Source organism: Onychostoma macrolepis, chromosome 10 (genome assembly GCF_012432095.1).
Source record: "Onychostoma macrolepis isolate SWU-2019 chromosome 10, ASM1243209v1, whole genome shotgun sequence".
NCBI classification, from domain to species: Eukaryota; Metazoa; Chordata; class Actinopteri; order Cypriniformes; family Cyprinidae; genus Onychostoma; species Onychostoma macrolepis.
Genome location: NC_081164.1, coordinates 2,682,357 through 2,695,092, shown reverse-complemented (window position 1 = coordinate 2,695,092; position 12,736 = coordinate 2,682,357).

Below are 12,736 nucleotides of genomic sequence, written 5' to 3'. Positions count from 1 at the left end.
TTTATATTCCTGCTATTGGTTCTTCAGTATCTGCTCTTCCAAAATGTAGCACCATTTGGTGGCTCTCTAAGGAACTAATACAACTTAATATATAGTTTGCATAAATTAAAATGACTAATTTTAAGGGAGAGATCTCACTGTTAACTAGCATGCATAGTACTAGCATATTGGCTGTTTATTAGCACTTAAAAAGCACATATTAATGCTTTATTTTGCATGACCGTATTTTAGATCTCTACCCTACTACACCATACCTAAACTTTACTATATTACTAACTATTAATAGGCAGCAAATTAGGAGTTTATTGAGGCAAAAGTCGTAGTTAATAGTCAAGTCACCTTTATTTATATAGCGCTTTTACAATACAGATTGTGTCAAAGCACTTAACAGTATCAAATTGGAGGATAGAGTGTCAGTAATGTATAATGATAAGATTAAACACTCAATTTTCAGTTAAAGGCATTTCATTATTGAATTCAGAGATGTCATTGTCTAGCTCAGTTTAGTTTAAATAGTATCTGTGCAACCAAATCGGCGATAATCGCTAGAAATTAAGTGTCCCCAACTGAGCAAGCCAGAGGCGATAATAGTGAGAATTGATCGCCAAACAGCATTAGTTTAATTGAGAAACGTGTCGAATTTTAGGATCATTAGTTAGATGTAGCCCAAAACAGTTATTTAATTGTTATTTATTCATTATTTTTATTCTTATTATCATTTGAACTAAATAATGCATGTTTTTATTTTTTTAGTATAATATGTTATATCATTTTTTTTTCTATCAAAAAGCAGAAATAAACTATTTGTTCTGCATTTCGCTTATTGGATATGTAACAAGTGTCAGTCATAAAAATATATTACTTTCTTTTCACAAATTTGTTTTTCAGGATATTACTATTTTCACTTGTCTTTTTACACTCGGATGTTGAGCAATCTAGAATAATTTGATAAACAATCAACAACTTAAACACGTGAATAGGATCCTGAAAGATTACTTAAAGCCTGAGTAGACATTGCAATTATTAGTCATGGAATTATTTCCTATCCTATAGTATTAGTAGTGCAGAGATGATTTCTGAAGTATCGAGCAGGAAATAACATGCATACTTGTGTATTCAAAGGCTTTTGGGAGGTTTGTCTCAAAGCCTTCATTTCTAGAGTTCTTTCTTCCAGCCTGTTTTCTCTTTGATGACAGCATTGCAGCATGTGGTGGCGGCTCAGGAATTTGAACCACATCCACATCTTAGACGGCTTCAGCCCACATTCCTGTGTGCTCAATGAAGCCTTTATTCCAATGGTTTAACACGTAGCATGTCTTCACATGCGCTCCAGCTATCAATTCCTCATTATATTCTCCCCTCTGAAATGGTCGGCAGCACCACACCTGTGTCGGCCGCAAGAATGTGCTTACCCTTGATGACAGATCTCAGATCGTTCGACTTAACAGCCAACAACTGTCTTTGTAAAGCGTCTTTCAGCAAAGACTGGGTGCCGTTCAAAATTGGACTTGGAATGCTTTTTAAATTCCTGTTTAGTTCCTGGTAGCAGTCAGGATCCAAATGTGTCATTCAAATTTAAATTTAAGAAACAACAATTAAAATAGAATTTTAAAAAACAAGCATTTTTATTAATGTTATTTTTTCAGTATGAATTACCCATAAACATGCTATCATGCATGGGTGTGATATTGAAAATTGAAATTAAATGATTATTTCAAACCTCATGTAAGGTGTCTTGCTGTATACTGCAATGTTTGGTCTGTTTTAGTGTCCCAGATTTGCTCTTAAATGTAGGACTATTTGTACAATATGTAGTTGACCCATTTTTCTGTAATGGCTGAGTGTTTGGCAAGTGTAATGTGACAGTTTTATTTATTAGTCTCAGTTGTCAAAGGAACACTGTCAATTAATTAGAGCACTCGTATGTAAAAATGTAATCTCAGACATATGTTGAAGGTGCAGCAATGTCCTCATTACATCAGCTTATGTAAAGCTGCTTTGAATCAATGTGAAAAATGTAAATGTAATGCAAGTCCTCTGCACAATCTGACTCTGCTGCAGCCTAGATTTAAACTGCTGGTTTTGTCTGGCCAGAGGAGAAAGACACACTATTTCAACACACTATTTCCCCGTTTAATACTGTAAAGCTGCTTTGACACAATTTGCATTGTAAAAAGTGCTATATAAATAATGGTTACTTGACTGTAAATTTGTAAAACTAGCCACTTTCTGTTGTGGCAATTAGTTTGTAAGTATTATGTGTTACGGCATGAAGAAATGCTGTTGGTATGACATACTGTACGTGATCTGCGTGTTGCATAAGTGCAGAAATCAGCATGAGTGACAACATACCATTTGTCTTATCACATGGTTCAAACAGAAATAAGTTTCTCTTACAGTCATTTCCAGTATAACTCCTATGAGCCTCTTCAAGCTCAGTAGCCCCAGTAACACTCGTCTCTTTTTTTTTTTTTTTTACAGAAAATATTCTTGGCTCAAAGCACAAGAATACTATAAATAAAGTGGTGCGATGCAGTGACATTGGTGCTGTTCTTCAGCCTCAATATCATCAGCACAACCCTGCTGGCATAAACATATTTAGAAAGAGAATGTCATGAGTTATTTTATTTATTTTTCATTTATGTGAGGTTTATTGCTGGACACTCTGAACTGAGAGATGCTGCTAGCATTCACACAAATTTCAATGAAATATTTTAAGCATACAGTGATAGGATTAAAGTTTCATAGCGTTTAATATTTAATATTGGGTAATAGTTCTGTCTTTGTTGACACATATGGCTGTGGTAGTTTTAGCCTGAGGGGGAAGAATTATTTCACTGTCTCTTTCTAAATGAATTATTTTGTGAAATGAAATTGATCTATATGAGAGTGTCTCATATAAATCAGTATTTGACATTGTCACAGACAGTGTTGGGCAGTTACTAGTTACTAGTAACGCATTACAGTAATAATATTACTTTCCCTGGTAACTAGTAGTGTAACTAATAAAATTTATTTAATATTACAGTTACCATACAAAATAATGTCTAGTTACTATTTTGTCACAATTGCTAATGATTTAAAATTAAAAAATTAAATCATCCCTATTAATTTTCATAATCGTTGTTAAAGCAGTAAGCAGCTTCAACGGAAGATGGAGAAGGTCACATCATATAGCACCTGGAAATACAGCCATCGTTTTAATTTTGTAGGGAGAAAGGATGACAAACATCAATGTCACATGTAAATTGTGCAGTGGTACTAAGACTTTGTCAGCAAATCCCAACATGTTTGGCTAGTTTTACCAGCTTGAGCCCTGTTGCAGAATATGCTTTGTTTCTGCTTTATTAAATAACAGAAGTTGCTTAAAATATTGTGGCTTGTCATCAGTTTGAGCCAAATGTACTCTTCATTTATCTGTAACTTTCATGGATTCAGAGGCTGCAAAAAATATTCAATTACCAAGTTTTTGGGGTGTAATGGAAAAGTAATGTAACTAGTAGTGTAACTATATCGGCTGGGAGTAATAAGTAATGTAATATTACTTTTGAAATGACTAGTAATGAGTAAAGTATTACATTTTTTGAGTAACTAGCCCAACACTGGTCACAGAGTGGGGTGGGGGGGGTCTCAAAGTCTCATTTTTGCACACTATTATGTTATGACTTATTATGTTATGAATTTTAAGACGCTGTGAGATTTGAAAACTGATACTTTCGAACATTAGCGTCATATATAGGCTACATCAGCATATATGTTTTTATATCACATTTATATTTGGCAGATGCTTTTATCCAAAGCGACTTACAGTTGAGGAATACAACAAGCGATTTACCGCAAGATGGCAATAAACATGAGTTGCCTGTTATAAAAGGTTTCGGTCATCATTCACATTATCAGGTAAGTTTAGGGTTGGGATTGATGTGGGGGTGTCGTTTTAGCGATACGCCCCGGATTTTTAAATTCTGAACCGCAGCAATACGTGCCTGAAGCAGCATAAAAGAAACGTGGCCACTGTCGCGAATTGAACGTGTGATTTAGAGCCACACTGGACATTTAACTTTGTAACTGCCACGAAACGTGCATTAATATCGGTGTTACAGAACCATCGCCAGCAACGATGAGATGGGAAGGAAACTTATAATTCAATGCTTTTGCATTCACTCGCAAAACTTTTACTTTGCTGAGTGCAAACGTTTCTTGGAGGAAACCAATACTTTTTGAGAAAATGCAAAGTTTCTTGGAGGAACAGTATCCTTATGAAAATTAACCATGGTTTCATTATAGTTAAAGTGTAGTAAGTAATGTTTTTTTTGTTGTTGTTTTTTTGGCATATTGATTACCATTTGTATAACCACAGTTGTACTACAAATGCCTGTGGTTAGTATAGCAAAACCATGGTTAATTTGTAGTTACCACGGTTTAACTGTAGCAAACATGATTTCAGGTGTGTTTAGAATGTGGTATGTCACCCCTATAATATATATGTGACCCTGGACCACAAAACCAGTCATAATGGTCAATTTTTTGAAATTGCGATTTATACATCGTCTGAAAGCTGAATGAATAAGCTTTCCATTGATGTATGGTTTGTTAGGATCGGACAATACTGGGCCAAGATACAACTATCTGAAAATCTGGAATCTGAGGGTGCAAAAAAATAAAAAATATTGAGAAAATCGCCTTTAAAGTTGTCCAAATGAAGTCCATAGCAATGCATATTACTAATCAAAAATTAAGTTTTGATATATTTAGAAAATTAACAATATATCTTCATGGAACATTAATATCATATTAATATCATAATGATTTTTAGCATAAAAGAAAAATCTATAATTTTGACCCATACAGTGTATTGTTGGCTATTGCTACAAATATACCCCAGCGACTTCAGACTGGTTTTGTGCTCCAGGGTCACAAATATAACGTTTGGGATCAGTAAGATTTTTTATGTTTTTTTTTTTTTTTTTAAAGAAGTTTCTTATGCTCATCAAGGCTGTATCTATTTGATCAAAAATACAGAAAAAAAAACTGTTATTTTGTGAAAAATTATTGCTATTTAAAATAACAGCTTTCTATTTTAATATACTTTAACATATAATTTATTTCTGTGATCAAAGCTGGATTTTCAGCATCATCACTCCAGTCTTCAGTGTCACATGATCCTTCAGAAATCATTATAATATGCTGATTTATTATCAGTGTTGAAACTGTTGTGCTTCTTAATATTTTTTTGGTGATACTTAAAAAGTTAAAAAGCACAGATGCTGAAAATTCAGCTCTGCATCACAAGAATAAATTATATTTTAAAGTATATTAAAATAGGAAACCAATATTAGAAACTGCAATAATATTTCACAATATTACTGTTTTTTTCTGTATTTTTGATCGAATAAATACAGCCTTGATGAGCAGAAGAGACTCCATTAAAAAACATACAAATCCCAAAAATGATCCCAAACTTTTGAGCAGCAGCTCAATTTTATTATTAGCCATTTCAACACACAGATGTTTTACCAGCTAAGAAGTTCTTTTAGAGTTTCATCCCTCTCTCTGCTGTGAGCATAAGTGTTGGAACAGTTGCCTCACAGGTCTTTCTAAGTGATCAGCTGTGTCCTGTTGCATTAATTCTTCAGATATTAAAAGCAGGGAATGTGTCGTATCAGTTATATCCATTACTTCTGAATTCTGAATCTTGCATTCGATGATGACACACACAAACCAGGATGAAGATGAGGGAGCTGACTTTGAGAGAAAAGCAAGCAATTTGGATGCTAAAAGAAAAGAGGAAGTCAATTAGAGCTCTAGCAAAAACAAAGGGCATGGAGAAATCAAGAGTTTGGAAACCACCAGCAACCAACAACTACCTGATCGGCTGAGAAAACAACAGTAGTTGATGACAAAAGCTGTGAAAATGAATCCTAAAAGACATGTCTGTAAAATCACCAACAACTTCCAGAAAGCTGGGGTTTGCTCTGACAATCTACTGTCCTCAGGAGACTTTGACACAGAATTACAGATGCTACACAGCAAGATACAAACCTCTGACCAGCTCCAAAAATAGAAAGGCAAGATTAGAGTTTGCAAAAAAGCACAAAGGTGAGCCGGAAGAGTTTTGGAACTGTGTTTATGGACCGATGAGACAAAGATGGGAAAGCAAAAATGTGGAGAAAAAAAAGGAAACTGCAATGATCCCAAGCATACAGCCTCATCTGTAAAGCATGGTGGAGGTGGTGTCATGGCATGGGCATGCATGGCTGCCTCTGGAACAGGCCATCTCAACTTTACTGATGACTTAATGTATGATGACAGTAGCAGAATGAATTTGGAAGGGTACAAAACCACCTTGCCTACCAATAAAAGAAAACAAGAAAATGCCTCCAGATTCATTGGGAAGTGCTTCATATTGCATGAGGACAATGACCCAAAACACCCTGCCAGTTCAGTCAAGGAAAGGGCAAAGAAATGGAAAGTCTTAGATTGCCCAAGTCAATCTCCAGATTTAAATCCGATTGAACATGAATTTCACCAGCTGAAGAGGAGAGTAAAGGCAGAAACTCCCCAAAACAAGCAACAATTGGAATTGGCTGCATTAAAGGCTGGGAAAAGCATTTCAAAGGATGAGACCAAGAGTCTGGTGATGTCTTTGGGTCCCAGACTCACTGCTGTGATTGTGCGCAAGGGATCTGCAACTAAATAATAGCTTTTAATCTTTTATATCTGCCTTATGTTCATCTGTCCCAATACTTATGCTCACATCAATGAGTGGGATGAACATATATGTATATATGTGTGTATATATATATATATATATTATATTTAATGCAAACCCTGGCTTGCTTATAGTTATTGTAGGCCATGTATGGTGGCTGTGTTCTACAATAAATAATCAATAAAAAAAAAAACTGTAGCAACCATGTTTTTTGGGGGGGTTTTTTCTTTGTAGTAAAGCATTGTTAATTTTTGTAAGGGCAAATCTTTTGCAAGTGAACGCAAAGTTCCTTGGTGGAATCCAATATTTTAGCTAGGGAACGCAAAGTTTCTTGGCTGAACACAAAGTTTTTGTGAGCAAATGCAGAGTTTCTTGGAGAAATGCAAAACGTTTATCAGGGGAACAAAAGTTTTATGAGTAAAATAAAAATTTCCTCCTATGCTGTTTTTTTCCATCACCATCTCTGTAATGTGTGGTAAACTTACGATATGATTCTGAACTTTTGCAGTGTTTTCTGGGAATGTGCAGTCTGTGTCACGGTTTTTGGTTTGTTTGTTGTTTTTACTTTTGAGGCTTGCTCAACAAATTTTTCTCCAAGCTTTTATGTGCCGCCCATCCTTTATCTGAAGTGCACTGGGAACTCTTGGCTTGGTTTTGTATGCTTAAACAGTCATTGGAAGTTGTTAGGGGAAGCTCAGAGTTGCCTCACACACACGGGTGGTTTGCGGAGACGAGGGAAAGGCGCGTTTAAGGGCCCGAGTCCAAGCCTACGTGCTAAACCTCCCCTCCACACTGACAACATGGCCTGGATATAAACAGACCTATAAACGTTTGCTCGATTCCACACATCGGCGGCCTGCGTGAGCATTCGTTTGTAGTCACCGATGACAAAAGTGTTTTGCATAACATCCAAACTGCGGTGCATGTTTTCAGAAATACACCACTGAAAGCAACCATTAAAACTACATTTGATGACCTCACCCCAGCTGACCAATGGGTGCTGCCGGTCACACAGACATAGCCAAAATTTGATTGAAGCTTGTCCATTTGTCAAGTCAAGTCAGGTCACCTTTATTTATATAGCGCTTTTAACAATACAGATTGTGTCAAAGCACTTAACAGTATCAAATTGTAGGATAGAGTGTCAGTAATGTATAATGATAAGATTAAACACTCAATTTTCAATTTTCAGTTAAAGGCATTTGTTTCCATGTGTGCGTTCAGGAGATGGTATCTCCTAAACTCATAAGGTCTGGACCCCCAGCTATTGCATGGAGAGATGCTCGGAGCCTTGCGTCATGTGTTTGCTTGCTTCTCCTCTCGTTTAAGCATGTGGCCAGCAGTTCATTCCATGGTCACGCGCACAATGACCGAAGCAGAGCTCATATGTGGAAAGGGGCCTTCATTCGTTTTCCAGAACCTGTGGTGTGACCAAACCTGACATTGTTTCCTGCTGGTAAATTTAGTCACATAATAAAAAGCATTTAACCAAATAAACTTAGTATGAAACTCACTGTGCGTTAATGGAGTGTAAAGAAGCAGATGTGAGATATATGTATGTCACTTCTCGTCATACAGCTCAACTTGTTCCATGATTCATCTTAGCTTTTGTAAACGTTCCAGAAAGAAAATGGATCTCCCCGAGGGAAACAGCTTTTAGTTCCTAGAACGCCACATGTATTTCCACAGAGACCAAATTAAACTATTCATGATATTTAAGTCTATTTCCATCGTTACTCGAAACCAATGCTCAGTGTGCTTTAATACAGATTTCAGAGATAATCATACAAACTAATCACACAATGTATATTTTAACGGTGTGATTGTAAATCTGTTGTGTTGAACTAAATGTAACAACAGATGCACTACTGCTTTATTTTATTTTTTTAATGAATACTTTTTTTCAGCAAGATTGCATTAAATTGACCAAAACGGACAGTAAAGAGATTTATAATGTTGCACAAGATTTTATTTTATTTTTTAAATACTGTTCATTTGAACTTTCTATTTCTTTAAAAATATGGAAAAAATAAAACCGTGTGAAACACATAAAACTGTTTTCAACATTGATAATAATCAGCAGCAAATCAGCATATTAGACTGGTTTCTGAAGGATCATGTGACACTGAAGACTGGAGTAATGATGCTGACAATTCAGCATTTGATCACAGAAATAAATTACATTTTACAATATATTCGCATAGAAACCTGTTATTTTAAATTATAATAATATTTCACGATATTTCTGTTTTTGTGTAAAAATATGCAGCCTTAGTGCCTTAAAAACATTTTAAAAATATTAGAGACTCCAAACTTTTGAACAAGTGTGGCTGTTCCAAATCGAGCTGAACATGTTATGGCACAATTTGTGTGCTACAGACACATAATTATGCTGCCTTATAACTTATGTATCATTCTTTTAGCCACATTTTAAGACAGCACTTTGTGGTTCCTTTGTGGTGAAGGCAATCCCAAGGATTTCCAGTGTTTCCAAGATGAGAGACAAAGCAAAAAGCAATTCAAGCGTTGATTATAAATATAATTTAATCCAATAAAAATGCCCTCTGTGTTATTTACAGTGTTGCTGCCAATTAAGCGCATTCCACATCAGTCACTTATAAGCTTCTATTTCAGTCAGGATTCTGCTTTAGAAGACGACTGCCAGTGTAGGCATTAGACACCAAGGCAGCTCACTAGGTTTTGGAACAGAGCCCCAGTGTTTAGACGCTGACTCTGAGAAAGGTGGTTCTATGAATGGGGAATCAGCGCCGGCCCAATCCAGCTCTCTCGCTCTCTCTCTCTTCCCGTCTCACCAGTACAGCTGCTCCAGACTCACGTGTTGCTATTCCTAGCCGCACCCAGGAGCTATAAATAGCTGTCTTTCTTTGCAGACTGCTGGAACACGTGCCGTCAGCCTTCGAGGCGAGAGGGGCCAATCAGTGGGAGAAACTGTTGAGTAACTGGAACCATGTGATTTTATTGTTTTTAGATGGAAGTTATGGTCATATTTGTGGAGATAAACTGACTGTCCTTCACAGCAGAGCTCTATTGAGGAATGTTATGTTTGCCTTTGAATAGATGAATAAGTCAAAGAATACAACAAAAGCGGCACACGTTTTATTAGATATACAGGAGCCCCAAGTATTTGCACTCCTCAGTCTCACTTAAACATATCTGAATGTCATAGTGTTTAGAAAACAATACTCTATATCCAATCAAGGGGGCATTTATTTAAAGGAAAAATATAGGTTTGTTAGGTTTACTATGATAAAACAATAGAATGTCAATAGATGTTTTGATTAATTATCAAGTAGTTGTGACTTCATTCACTAAAAATCACCAGGATTCGTTCACCCATAAATGAAAATGCACTGGAAATGTGTTCACCCTGAGCTCATCCAAGATGTAGATGAGTTTGTTTCTTCATCAGATTTGAAGAAATGTAGCATCACTGTCTCAGCAATGAATCCTCTGTCTGCAGTGAATGGGTGCCGTCAGAATGAGAGTCCAAACAGTTGATTAAAAACACCACATTAATCCCCATGTAATCCACACCACTCCAGTCCATCAGATAACGTCTTGAGAAGACAAAAGCTGCTTGTTTTAACAAACAAATCCACCATTAAGATGTTTTGAACTTCAAACCTTTGCTTTTGGCTGAAATACAAGTCCTTTATCTATAATATTACTTCCTCCTGTGAAAAAGCGGTCTGGTCTGATAAGGAGAGAAATCTGCACAGATCAAGCACTGTTTACAAGAAAAGCTGTCCAAAACAAATATGTGGGTGGATTTTGATGTGAGAGACAACGGGAGATGGACTTTTTCACTGGAGGAAGCGTTATTATGGATTATACACCAGAAGCAACGGAAATTCCTTAAAAAAATGGAAATGCCTTAAAATGCCTTGACGGATTTGTCTTCAAATCTGAAGAAACAAACTGATCTACATCTTAAATTGCCTGAGGGTGTGTAAATGTTTTAGGTGAAATCTTCCTTGAACACCAGTTGGTTAGAGATCATGTTCATAGGCCTATATCATTTTCTCTCAATTTTCCCTCAATTCTCTAAGTTTTCTCTCAGAACTCAAATCTTTGTTATCTATTATCCCCCACAGTTTTCTTCAGTGTTGATGATGCTTTGTTAACGTTTACTGACTGCAGTGATGTCATCCGAAGAGAAATCCTCTCCAGCTTAACTTGATGTGAAGATGTGTTGCTCGGCAACCGTACGCAGAAGTGAGGAGTGGGAGTGGACTCTGACTGAGCCGAATGACGCAAAGCAGCATTTATCATCGCCGCACAGCTCTAAACAAGGAGGGGGCAATAGAAGCGCACGCTCAATAGGCCTTCAAAGAAATAAACATGTTTATTGCTGCACAAAGAATATGACCTATATGAATAAAATAACACGTGTGAGTGTCGCCATAGCAACTTTTGGAAACTTTATCACATCTGTGATGATCTGTAATATCCTCTTTAATCTGAGCAAAACAAGGTAATAAAGCGGGGAGTTAATGTGCTTAGGTCTGTGAATCACGTAAATCCAAGCTTGTTGGAAACTCTGTGTTGTGAAATCTGGCGTACAGCAGTCATTTACTTAGTCTGAGTGTTCAATCATCTCGGAAATCTTTAATAATTTATCTCTCATTTTGCTGCTGTTGTCCTTGAATGATCTTTAGTGATAGCTCAGTCTGGTTCTATACAGCATAAAAGAGTACAGAAATGTCAGGGTCATGTGTTTGAGTGTTTGATATGATATTGATTTTCCAGCGATACGATATTTGCAGATACCTCACAAAAATGACGATACGATTTCGTTGCGATTCGATCTTATACTTATTATACTTATTTTACACAAGCAGTTAAATTTTTACTAACTCACAATTGCAAATAAAATATATAACATGAAGATTTATCTGAAATTTGCACATCGTACCTCAATTGGGGCATTCACAAAAAAAAAAAAAAATTTAAACAATAAAGAAAATAAAGAATAATTGGAAAAAATCAGATCACATGACAACAGTCAAGAAAGTATTTCAGGCTGTGCAAAAATGTGCAAAGTGTAAAATATAGTGTAAATCCTCATTAGGAGACAGCAAAACCAAGGTACTTGTAGAAAAATAAATATTAATGTAGAAAAATAAATATACAAAAAGAAATGGAAAAAATAAAGCTCTTAAAACTTATTTTACTTTGAGACTTTTTTTTTTTTGTTCACGTTAAGATATAACCATCTGTGGTTACTAGGATATTCACCAAGATGTGCATTTTGATGTAATTTAGTGTGTATTTGTTCGTCCAAGCACAAAAAGAAGCGAAAGAGAACTCAATTCAGTATTCGGAAATGCATAGACAAACATTGCGTAAAAATGTGGACAGTGCCAAAATAAAGGTGCGTATTTATACCACAGTTATCGATTTCTCATGTGCTGCATTGATACATCATATCGTAAGACATTGGATTGATGTATCAATCGTTACACCCCTAATACGTTTCACGCAGATAACTCATACGTAGGTGAGAAGCAGTTCACTTGCAAACCCGTTCACATTAAGCAGCCATTTTGACCCGTTCCGCATACCCAGGTTGAAAGTTTGAGTTGTTTTTGTGCCTGCAGCTGCTGGCCTAATTTTAGCTGTGGGTCGATGGCTGAGCTCTGGCCGCTCTGATGTAAGATTGAGCCATCACATTAGTCGCCTATTGTGCTGAATGCAGCTGGAATCAGATGGTGATCCTCTGGCCGACTTCCAAACGCCGACACCTAATCCAGTCGGCACTCTGCCTGCATGTATCTGCTCGTTCACGTGGAGCCCTATTGAAGGCCTGTTTATACAGCCACGAGAGGCCATGAGGTTCATTCATGCACCGATAGCCTCGGCTTCTGTGTCCCTGACAGATTCTCACACTCGTATTGCTTGCGGCAGCTGCTCTGCAGTTCACTCGCCATCAAATCCTAGCTCCCTTCTGTCCTGATATAGCAACTAGGACTTCTAGTATGAATGTTGTACAAATAAAGGTAC